Below are 12654 nucleotides of genomic sequence, written 5' to 3' on the forward strand. Positions count from 1 at the left end.
GTCCTCACTTCTTCGTGTTCTCCCTCACAAACCCCGGTATCGACAAGCCCTCGTACGACACCTCCTCCCAATCGTCCCTCTACTTCTCAGAGGTCCAAAAAATCTCCTTTAACCCCTCCTTTCCTTCATCCACCTCCACATTTTACCTTCCCGGTCGCTGTACCTGGGTCTTTCCCTTTCACTGGCTCTGTTACAAGTGTGGAGGTTCATCCTCCTCCTCGTACTGTGCCTTCCTCTCCTGTCCCCTCCCAAGTTTCTTCCTCTTCTGCCACCTTCCAGGTTTCTGCCTCTTCTGTCCCCTCCCATACTTCTCCAGTTCCCTCCACCCTTTTGCCCCCCCCCTACCTTGGTACAGTCCATTACAGCTCCGATCTTTACTCAAACTCCTCCTCCTTCCATCTCCAATATTGCCTCCCATACAACGTCCCTGAACTCCGAAACACTTGAAGCAGTCTCTGAATATATTGCAGAGACCAAACCATCAATGGACACTGATCCACCCTCTGTTCCTTCTCTTTCCTCTTTTCCATCTGTGCAACTCCTTTCTTCACAACGCACCATTCCTTCGCTACTTGAACCTTTTCCTTTGCCACCGCATGTGGACTTTTCTAACCCATCTAGTCCGTAGGTACCCTTACCTGCGGATTTCAGGCATCTTTATCGTTGCCAATCATGGCCTATTTACAGTGGCATATTCGCAGCCTCGGGGGGTAATCTGGGTGAGCTTCAGATGTTGCTCTCCCAGTTTTCCCCTGTTGGTGTTTGCTTACAGGAACCAAAATTACACTCTGCCGTTATCTATCCCATCTCAGGCTATAATTTATTGTATTCTTCAGATCCTTTTCCTGATGGGACCTTTAATGAAAGTGCCCTTCTTCTACGCACTGATATATTCCGTACCATTAGCTATTTGTTTGTACTTCGCTGCATTACACAGCAGCCCGTATCTACTTGCATAGGTGGTATACACACTGTTCTTTGTATCTCTCTCCTTCTCGGGCATTATCTATCCCGGATATTGCCTTTGTTGTTTCGTCATTACTGCCACCACTTCAGTTACTTGGCGATTTTAATGCCCATCATTTCCTCTGGGGGGGGGGTCTCACTGTGATTCCTGTGGCATTCAGTTAGAGGCTTTTCTTGCCACCCACCCCCTCCATGTTTTAAATACAGGTACTCGCACCCATTTTGATCCTCGGACTCCTACTCTCTCTTGCATCGATCTCAGTCTGCTCTTCCTCCGCCGCATTAGACTTCACCTGGTCTGTTCTCCCGAATTTACATGGCAGCGATCATTTCCCAATCATTCTTAATTCCCCTTCATATTCACCACCTCTTCGTAACCCACGCTGGCAATTTGATCAGGCAAATTGGAACCTTTACTCACAACTAACTGTTTTTAGTGAGGTTCCTTCTTCATCCTCCATTGATGAGCTTTTACACCTCTTCTCGTCCTCCGTTTTAACCGCAGCTTCTCATTCTATACCCCAAACTTTGGGCAGGCATTCTCAGAAATGCATGCCTTGGTGGTCTCCTGCTTGTGCTCGTGCAGTACGTTTGAAACGTGCTGCGTGGGGCAGGTACTGGTACAATAGAACCACAGAGAGACTTCTTGATTTTAAGCAGAAGCGTGCGATCACTCGCCATGTCATCCGTGATGCCAAATGCACTTGCTGGCGAGATTGTCTCCACCATCACCTCTGCTTCCTCTGTGAGTGCAGTCTCGAAAAAAGTCTCCTGACCCGGCTCCTGTTCTGCGGGTTGCCAGTGTTGATATAGCAAACCCACTGGTCCGTATTTCTCAGGGGCTCCATCTATGCCCCTCGTTTCTTTCCTCAAAGTCTGCCAGAGAGTTAGCACCTCACTACAGTTGTGACCGGGTGTGGAAGTGTGAATTGCTCATTACTCTAAAATTTGTTCATGATTGCAGCCATGTATACACGTAAGTAACCATTCTTACAGTATTCATTACCTTTGTAACTTGTGAGTTCATTACCTTGTACCTAGTTCAGCCATCAAAACTTTGGAGCCCGGTCCCTGGACCCATTGTGTACCTCTGTAATCTGTAAATACCTTTGTAACTTGTCATGATTGTGACTAGACCTACCTGGAGTTCATTACCTTTGTAAATTGTGAATTCATTACCTCTGTAACTTGCTCAGCTATCAAAACTTTGAGGCCCAGTCCCTGGACCCATTATGTACCTCTAATCTTTTGACTACCGCCCACTGGATGGGTATGGGGTGCATAATAAACATATTAAACTAACTTCATTACTTTTCAAACCTATTTCCAGTAGGGGACCTTGTACACATGTAATCACTACTGCTGTTGCTTCATTCCTCAAGCTTTCTCACTTCACTGCATTGCCTCATTATGAAAAACTTTACCTTATTGTCTGTGTAAACTCCATAAAGACTCTGATAGACAAGTCTCGGATACCAAAGTGTTGCACATGTATAATTTCCAAAGGGATATGGCTATAGTTTTAGATACAAGTACAGTATTGGTAATAACTGAATAATACTCCATGACAACTTAAGACTATTATACACTTTACAACACGTACAAGCTATCTACACCATGGAATACATGGCTTTATCTTGTGTCCTATATTTTGGGAGATATCCGCAAAAATATATTCTTTATTTTACCACAAGAGGCATGTCAGAGCCAAATAATTACCAAGTAAATAAGTTTATTTAGGTACAGATACACATAAGTGCAATTATGTTACTATGTAATATGTGTAAATTACCTAGGTTAACCTAATAAGAAGTCAGTGACATGGTTTGCAAAACCACGGGTTTGCTACACGCACAACCAAATGTCATTCATCTCTGTACAAACACTTGCAGTTTGACCTTGCAACCTCGCCATTATAATCATGAGGAAGCGCTAAACCCATAGAGATTATACAGCGCCTATGGGGGGGGAGGGTGGAAAATATTCAGGGTCGATTAAGGGAACTGGAGCACAGATCCGATTCCCTAGATCAAGAGCCCATCACCAGCATCAAGGAACCTCCCTTAATTAAGGTGCAGCCTGGCCAACCACAGCAACATACACAAGACCAATGACCAAGTTAGGTTAAGTTAAGATAGTTTTGTTAGGTCTGGTCAAGTTTCTTACCATTCACACAACACATTGATATCTATTGCAAAAGCCACCCAACGTTGTTCAATTTAAATCACATTTTATCACAGCAATCTGCCCAGGAGTAACATTATTATTATTATAAAGGGGAAAGCGCTAAACAAGGAGGATTAAACAGCACTTGTGGGGGGGGGATGTGGAAGGTATTCAGGTTTAATTCAGGAAACCGGAGCACAGATCCAATTCCCTAGATCAAGAGCCCCTCACCAGCATCAAGGAACCTCCCTTCAGGGGGTAGTGAGTCACACAGTACCCAGGGAATGTGTAGCAACCATGACAGTAACAGGGGGGGGGAGTCCAACTCCTCGTATCAAGCAACCTCCTTGATGATATTCCCCCAGAAACTGAATACTAACGTCACAAGCTACATATATACACACTTGACGATGTATATATATATATACAGAGGGAGGTGGTGGTGGGGGGGGTTATGGATGGTGCAGGGGAGAGCCAGGTTGCAATACATCTTACCTGACTCACTGTCAACACAGTAATGCAGGCAACCACACCTGCAAGTCACTGCAACAAAGGTGGTAACAAAAACAGTGAGAGGACAGTTGGCACAGCTGGCAACATTGACACAGATGACACTCTACACAACAGATGGCGCTCATCACTCCCCACACCAACCACTCACAATAACAATATATTTTATTTGGACATGATACATAGTTTTAAAATGAATTATAGTACTTGGGTGAACATGCCAGACGCCCCTTGTATGTAGGACATTATGGGCAGGCTTAAAATTAACTTAAAATTAACAAGCATTGAAAGGTTCAATGTTAAAAATTACCGTAAATAATTTACAACATGAAGTACAATTGAGTTTTTGAAACAATGAAATTTGAACATATTGATACTTATGCATTACAGTTGTACAAATCTGTCACGTTACAATGTATAACAAAAGATGATCAGTTTGATATATGTTGTGTTGAAGTTTTAAGATTTAAATAATTGGGAGAAATTATTGGTAATGTTAAATATTGATTGTCGAATATTTAGTCCTGGGCGAGTAAATGTTTTTTTTTTTTTTTAGAAGAGTCTTAAATTGATTTTCAGGCCTGGTTACTTTAGTATGTTCTGGTAATGAATTCCAGATTTTGGGGCCCTTTATGTGCATAGAGTTTTTACACAGTGTGATATGGACATGGGGTACATCAAAAAAAGATCGGTGTCTTGTGTTATGGTCATGTGTCCTGTTAAGCCATACCCCCGGCCGGGATTGAACCCGCGGTCATAGAGTCTCGACGGGCTGGAGTTTTGAGACTCTATGACCGCGGGTTCAATCCCGGCCGGGGGTATGGTTTATTTGCAATCGTGTCATTACGATTTCTTGAGTCATGTTGACGGCAGTGAAGGGACTTGAGCTAGAGTTCGTCACGGCCACGCTAGCTGGAGATTCGTCTGTAAAAACTTGCATTTGTGGTCACAGAGGTGCCTGTGCTAACTTTCCTATGGTGTAGAAATATACCTAGTTGGATGAATCTTATTGTGGCTAGCTGGTCTAGTGGCTAACGCGACGGGCTGGAGTTTTGAGACTCTATGACCGCGGGTTCAATCCCGGCCGGGGGTATGGTTTATTTGCAATCGTGTCATTACGATTTCTTGAGTCAAGTCGTCCTGTTAAGATTGGTGAGGAGACGTTTGAGTGGAGGGTATATGTTTGCATGTATTGTTCTATGTATGTAGTAGGCACATTAATAAGTGTGGATGTTCTTTATGGTGAGCAAATTTAGACTTTTGAATAGAGGTGGAGTATGCTGTCGTGAGTGGGAATTTGTTATCATTCCGATTGCAGCCTTTTGCTGGGTTATTAGTGTCCTTAGGTGATTTGATGTTGTTGACTCCAATGCACAAATTCCATATATGAGATAAAGGTAGGTGAGTGAGTGATACAGTGCAAGGAGAGCTAATTGTGGAACAGAGTACCGTATCTTAGATAGTATGCCTACTGTCTTAGAGATTTTCTTGGAAATTTGTTGTATATGTGTCTGGAATTTGAGGCTACTGTCTAAGTGGATTCCTAGGAATTTTCCCCTCTGTGAGTCTTGTGATGGGTGATCCATTTAGTGTTATGTTAAGTGGAACATTTGCAGCTCTGGTTCCAAACTGAATGAAATAGGTTTTGTCAGTATTTAGGGTAAGTTTATTCCTCATCATCCAGGTAGATATTTTCTGCAATTCAGCATTGACAGTGTTGGCGAGTATGGCTGGGTTTGGGTGCGAGAAGATGTATGTAGTGTTATCTGCAAATAATATGGGTTTGAGTAGCTGTGATGCATTCGGTAGGTCATTGATGTAGATGAGATAGAGGAGTGGTCCTAGGACACTTCCCTGTGGGACTCCTACTGTGATTGGTTGTGTGGAAGAGTTTGCACCATTTGCGTACACATATTGGCTTCTGTTACTAAGGTATGACTTTATGTAGTTGAAGGAGTGGCCTCTTATACCATAGTGTGTTAATTTAGTTTGCAGCAATTCATGGTCAACTGTATCAAAAGCTTTACGTAAATCAATGAAAATTCTCAGTGGGACTTCTTTCTTCTCGAGAGCGGTATATATTAGCTCCAGCATGTGTATAATAGCATCATTTGTGCTTTTATTGTTCCTGAATCCAATCTGACAGGGATTTAGTATGTTGTAGGAGATGAGGTAGGAATAGATCCATCTATTGGAAATTGGTCTATTCAAATCAGCTTGATCACCTCCTTTGTGGATCGGGGTAACCCTCACTATTTTGAGAACTGCTGGGAAGGTGGAGGATTCAATGGATTTGTCAAAGAGCGTTGCAATAATTGGTGACAATACTTGCGAAGCTTTTTTGTACATAAAAGTAGGCAAACTGTTTATGTCCCCTGCCTTGTTCTTAAGGGTGTTGATGAGCGAGACCTCTGTTGGGTTGGTTGGAGCTAGGAATAGTGTATGTGGGTAGGTGCCTGTGAGGTAGTCTGATGGACGGGTGTTTGAGCCTGGGATTTGGCTTGCTAGATTCTTTCCTATGGTGGAAAAGAAAACAGTGAGTATGTTTGCTGTTTCAGTTGGTGGGAGTAGGTGTTCGTCTGATTTTGTTAATTTGTTTTGTTTTTGAATATCCTTTTAGTTCCTAGAATTTCAGATAGGGTTTTCCAGGTCTTTTTTATATGACCTTTGATGTTTTGTAATCTTTTTTCATAATACAATTTTTTAGACCTTCTTATCAGGCTGGTAAGGGCTGACGAGTAACGTTTAGATTAATCTCTAGTTATTTGACCCATTCTGTACTGTTTTTCATATTGGTGCTTTGTGTTAATGGATTTGAGGATGCTGGGTGTTAGCCAGGGACTGTTCTGTCTCTTTGCTGTAAGCTGTTTAGATTTTTAGGGCAATGCTTGTTATAGAGGTAGTGGGTTCTTTTTATAAAATTATTAATACATTCATTAGTGTCTGAATATGTTTCAAGCTCATTATGCCAGTCGACATTATTCATAGCTGCTATAAAGTTATTTATAGCTGTTTCGTTATGTAGTCTGAAGGTAACTTTAGTAGTGTCTTGGGGCAGTTTACCTAGGTTGGTTATTAGAAAGGTAGGGTAGTGGTCTGTGATTAAGCCTGTTTTTAAAGGGGATATGGTGTTAGTCCAGATGTGGTCCAATAAAGAGATACTGCTCTGGGAGATTCTTGTAGGTTTTGATATTGTTGGTAGCAACAAGCAGTTGCTCATAGTGTTTGTGAATTCAGTTACTTGCAGGTCCTGGTCATGTAGTAGTTTTATGTTGAAATCTCCTGTTAGTAGTAGGTGATCTTTGTTCATATGTGCATCAGTTATCAAATTCCCTAATTTTTCACTAAAGTGGTAAATGTTTGACTGTGGTACTCTGTAGATGTTTATGACTGAGGGGTTTTTGCAGGTATTTTGATTTAAATTTAGCTATAATATATTCACCATGCTCTTCCTTTGTGCAAGAATTATTGATACAGTCAAATTGATTTGAGTAGTAAATAGCTGTTCCACCCCCTTGCTGCTCTGTCCTACAGTTGTGTATAGCTGTGTATCCATTATTATTATTATAGGTGAGGTAAGGGTAGATTATGGTATAGTGTAAGTAGTACCATTTGGGGTACATTACCTGGAGTCCATAATCTACCTGGAGTTTACCTGGAGAGGGTTTCGGGGGTCAACGCCCCTGTGGCCCGGTCTGAGACCATGTTTCATGGTAGATCAGGGTCTGATCAACCAGGCTGTTACTGCTGGCTGCACGCAAGCTGACGTACTAACCACAGCTCGGTTGGTCAGGTACTGACTTTAGGTGCTTGTCCAGTACCTTCTTAAAGACAGCCAGGGGTCTATTGGTAATCCCCTTTATGTATGCTGGGAGGCAGCTGAACAGTCTTGGGCCCCGGACACTTATTGTTTTGTTTCTCAGTGTACTCGTGGGGCACCTGCTTTTCATTGGGGGAATGCTGCATATCCTGCCGAGTCTTTTGCTTTCATAGGGAGTGATTTTCGTGTGCACGTTTGGTACTAACCCCTCTAGGATTTTCCAAGTGTATATTATCATATATCTCTCGCCTGCGTTCCAGATAATACTAATCAAGGGACTTTAACTGTTCCAAGTAATTTAGATGCTTTATCGTATTTATGTGTGCCGTGAAAGTTCTAGGTCAGCAATTTCGCCTGCCTTGAAGGAGGCAGTTAGTGTCCAGCAGTATTCCAGCCCAGAGAGAATACAGTCAGCTCACCTACCTTGCATGAGATAAGATAAGATAAGATTTCGTTCGGATTTTTAACCCCGGAGGGTTAGCCACCCAGGATAACCCAAGAAAGTCAGTGCGTCATCGAGGACTGTCTAACTTATTTCCATTGGGGTCCTTAATCTTGTCCCCCAGGATGCGACCCACACCAGTCGACTAACACCCAGGTACCTATTTGCTGCTAGGTGAACAGGACAGTAGGTGTAAGGAAACGTGTCGGAATTTCCACCCGCCGGGAATCGAACCCGGGCCCTCCGTGTGTGAAGCGGGAGCTTTAGCCACCAGACCACCGGAGCCACATGTCTTTGGTGCATCAAACAAAATAAGCAGATTCTTGGAAGTCATTACCGCCAGGCTCCGACTGGGTTACAAGTATTTTTTTTTATTATAATATCACATCGGCTGATTCCCACCAAGGCAGGGTAACCTGATAAAGAAGAAACATTTTCATCATCATTCACTCCATCACTGTCTTGCCAGAGGCGTGTCTACACTACAGTTAAAAAACTGCAACATATCAACACCCCTCTTTCAGAGTGCAGGGACTGTACTTCCCACCTCCAGGGGGACAGCGCCGTGGAGTTCGACCGCGAGGTAGCTGTCAGGTGTGCCACAGGCAGTGTGCACTCCGTTCCTCAAGCTTCAACATCCGTGCACTCGGTGGATGTCTGGGCACCCGGAGGGCTCCAGGTAGGAACAACCAACAGCCCCTCTCAGCAGACAGAGGTGACAGCTGCCGCGCCTGCACCTTTACAGAAGGCCTGGGATCTGCAATCAAATTGGCGTTCACCAGGACCGTTGACACTTCCCCAGGACAGCTGTCCCTCGGGCTGCTAGCAGAGTCGCTGATCACTTGAACCTGTTGGGGAGGGTCGATGGTGCTCCTGTAAGCAGCAGATCCTGGCGCAACCTGCTGCTGTTTGCAATGGCTGTCTGGCTGTCCTACCGAGGAGGGACAGGCACCTAGCAACATCTTTTGTTGGGGCAATGGATGCATTCCCTAGAATGTTTGTTAACTACTCATTACTCTGTAATTTGTTCATAATTGTAACCATGTATGGAAGTGTTTATGATTCATTACCTTTGTAACTTGTCATGACTGACCAGATCTACCTGGAGCTCATTACCTTTGTAACTTGGTCATGATTGTGAGCAAATCTAGTTCATTACCTTCGTAACTTGGTCATGATTGTCACCAGATCTAGTTCATTACCTTTGTAACTTGTTCACCTATCATAACTTTGGAGTCCAGTCCCTGGACCAATTATGTACCTCTGTAATCTTTTGACTACTGCCCACAGGATGGGTATGGAGTGCATAATAAACATATTAAACTAAACCCTAGGGTCGACAGAGCACCAGACGATGCCATATTGTCTGTTCCCTCAAAGACTCGGAGTGTGAAAATAGGGGAAACAAATAAAAAGGGGAAATTACTAGACTTTGAGAGCATAGAAGGTAGCATTCTTTTCTCTCAGAAGTATGCTGCCACCACCTGCTCTTTTAATAGAGGGAGAAATTAAAGTAGTTAAAGTCATAGAAGAAGGGAGAGTCACGGAATTTGGGTTAGAGCAGGAAAAAAAAAACAGTGAGAAATAATACAGGATAGTTATAACAAGATAGTGGTCCTGATAAGTACTCGCTCTTAGGGTAGCTTGGCCTGAAAATTGAGCAGAAAGCTCCTTATCTGGGGGTTTGACTCTCCAAAAAAAACGATATCAGTATATTATTCAATTTAACCTCGGACAAATGGACCTTATGTACATGGCTCAAAGGGAGAAGTAAAACATACCCAGATAAAACCACTTACAGTTTAATAGACACATTACAAGGGAATGTGAAATTTTTGGCACAAAAAAAAAAAAGAATACCAACAGCAAATACATACAAAATCTTAGGATCATCCCCAGTATTATAGCAGAACATGCTTAATGATACTAGAACTACCACCTCACAGTTCCCAAGGAACTCCCTTGCTTTACCACACTGTCTAGGGTTACCTCCCTTGATTTAATGCCTTGATACATTCCTTCTTCAGGCTGCTACTGAGATCTTCCAAATCCCATATTACAAGCCTGGTCTGATCCTCCAGGGCAAAGGTTTTCAAGGTCTCAAGTAACTATCTTCTTTCCTCGGTATCTGCTAACTCTTAGGCATTTCTTCAGGGGTGCCTGGTTTGGCCAACCCGTAAACTTCTACTAATTCTTAAGCATCTCTTGGGAGTGCCTGGTTGCTGCTAAACCTTGTTAGCAGCAGATTCATGAATATGAGTAGTCGAAAAAGGCTGCTTAAGTCCTTGAGTAATAGGTTTGGTATAGGTGAATCAGACTGGATATTAAGTGCTGTCTCACATAATAAATTGACCAGCAAGACTATAGAGTGGTTGTCTAATAAATACCACAAAGGTTACTTTTCTCTGGAGGGAATAAGATTAGGTCTACATGAATTAATTGTTTTATTACAGACAAGCCAACCAAATAATACCTGGAGTTTACCTGGAGAGGGTTTTAGGGCCGATGTCAGGTCAATGCCCCCGCGGCATGGTCTGTGACCAGATCTCATGGTGGATCAGGGCCTGATCAACCAGGCTGTTACTGTTGGCCGCACACAACCCAACATACCAACCACAGCCCGGTTGGTCAGGTACTGACTTTAGGTGCCTGTCCAGTGCCTTCTTGAAGACAGCCAGGGGTCTATTTGTAATATCCCCTATGTATGCTGGGAGGCAGTTGAACAGTCTTGGACCCCTGACACTTATTGTGTTGTCTCTCAGTGTACTCGTGGAGCTCCTGCTTTTCATTGGGGGAATGTTGCATCTCCTGCCGAGTATTTTGCCGTCACAGGGATTGATTTTCGTGTGCAAGTTTGGTGCTAATCCCACCCTTGTGGTCTTTAATAATTAAAACTGTAATTCTTCTCTAACAAACTTAGAGTGAGGTATGAGTACGAACTTCAAAATACTTCAATGCATAAATCAGGAAGAACAAGGGAGAGATGACTACCCATATTGCTACCACATTACTCTTTATAAAACTCACTGTTGAAGGTTACTGCTGACACACAGTTTAGTAAGTTAAATACTTTTGTTATAGAGATGGAAATTTGTTAGCGAATGGTTGAACTCCATCAGACAAAAATCAAGAACATCATCGACTGGGACTGGTGAGGAAGGAAACAATATTCAACCTTAACAGTTTCTTATCGTGTAAGTTCAGGTTCTCGATTTTGTCAATGAAGTCCTCAGAAAGTTTTATGTCTGCCGACGGGAAAATTCTAAAAAAAAAAAAAGTGAAAAAACTGCTAAGCCATTTTGCTATTTTACAGGAAAAGGATTTTTTAACAATGAAAAATATTAGTCTATAGAAAAATGTACATATTTGGATGTTTCAGGTCAGTCTGATGCATTTTCTGACACACTAACTTTTAGCACAAAACACCTCAACTACTCTGGAACGTTTTATCCCAGTACTCGATATTATGTGACGTAAAGGTTTATTTTATGACTCTTAGATGAACAATATAAATAAGGTTTTTAGTAGTATTTTATTATCTGTTTTAGAAAAGACAGTTATATTTCATTATAGTTAAACAACATTGAATAAATTTAGCCTTGTCTAAGACAGGTTGGGAAGGATTAAGGTCAATTATATTTCCGTAATTTATAGCAAGGTTAGGTCAGGTTGCTGTGTTAGGTAAGGTCAAGTGGCTGTGTTAGGTTAGGTCAAGTTACTGTGTTAAGTTAGATCAAGTTGCTGTGTTAGGTTAGGTTAGGTTGCTGTGCTGGGTTAGGTCAGGTTGCTGTGTTATATTAGGTGAGGTTGCTGTGTTAGGTCAGGTCTGGTTGCTGTGTTAGGGTAGGTCAGGTTGCTGTGTTAGGTCAGGCCAGGTTGCTGTGTTAGGTTAGGTTAGGTTGCTGTGTTAGGTTAGGTCAGGTTGCTGTGTTAGGTTAGGTTAGGTCAGGTTGCTGTATTAGGTCAGGTCAGGTCAGGTCAGGTTGAAGTGTTAGGTCAGGTTGCTATGTTAGGCCAGGTCAGGTTAGGTTAAGTCAGGTTGCTGTGGTAGGTCAGGTCAGATCAGGTTGCTGTGTTAGGTTAGGTTAGGTCAGGTTGCTGTTAAGTCAGGTCAGGTCAGGTTGCTGTGTTAGGTTAGGTTAGGTCAGGTTGCTGTGTTAGGTTAGGTTAGGTCAGGTCAGGTTGCTGTATTAGGTCAGGTCAGGTCAGGTCAGGTTGCTGTGTTATGTTAGATCAGGTTGCTGTGTTAGGTCAGGTCAGGTTGCTGTGTTAGGTCAGGTCAGGTTGCTGTGTTAGGTTAGGTTAGATCAGGTTGCTGTGTTAGGACAGGTCAGGTCAGGTTGCTGTGTTAGGTTAGGTTAGGTCAGGTTGCTGTTAAGTCAGGTCAGGTCAGGTTGCTGTGTTAGGTTAGGTTAGGTCAGGTTGCTGTGTTAGGTTAGGTTAGGTCAGGTCAGGTTGCTGTATTAGGTCAGGTCAGGTCAGGTCAGGTTGCTGTGTTATGTTAGATCAGGTTGCTGTGTTAGGTCAGGTCAGGTTGCTGTGTTAGGTTAGGTTAGATCAGGTTGCTGTGTTAGGTCAGGTCAGGTTGCTGTGTTAGCTCTGGTGCAAAATTTAAAAAAATGTATCACATGTGAATTCACAAAAAAAAAAAAAAATCACTAAGAGAAAATTGTAAAAGACACCCCATCTTTTTTGGGGGAGGGAAGGGGCAGAACGATTTTTTGACTGATTACCCAAAAGGAAAATATAA

General features: G+C 42.7%; 1 protein-coding gene across 8 annotated transcripts in view; it reads right to left on the bottom strand.

The window, feature by feature from the left end:
- Positions 1 to 3722, bottom strand: part of LOC128685331 (uro-adherence factor A) — a 125169-nt gene extending 121447 nt beyond the window's left edge. For 6 of the 8 annotated variants that reach the window (XM_070082802.1, XM_070082803.1, XM_070082799.1 and 3 more), the window contains exon 1: positions 3666 to 3683. The gene's annotated coding sequence lies outside the window, so the exon portion shown is untranslated. Of the gene's footprint in view, positions 1 to 3627 lie in introns of all 8 variants that reach the window. The other 2 variants (XM_070082801.1, XM_070082798.1) reach the window with 1 other exon arrangement.
- Positions 3723 to 12654: the final 8932 nt, after the last annotated feature.

This window comes from Cherax quadricarinatus, chromosome 8 (assembly GCF_038502225.1).
Source record: "Cherax quadricarinatus isolate ZL_2023a chromosome 8, ASM3850222v1, whole genome shotgun sequence".
In the NCBI taxonomy this organism is placed as follows: Eukaryota; Metazoa; Arthropoda; class Malacostraca; order Decapoda; family Parastacidae; genus Cherax; species Cherax quadricarinatus.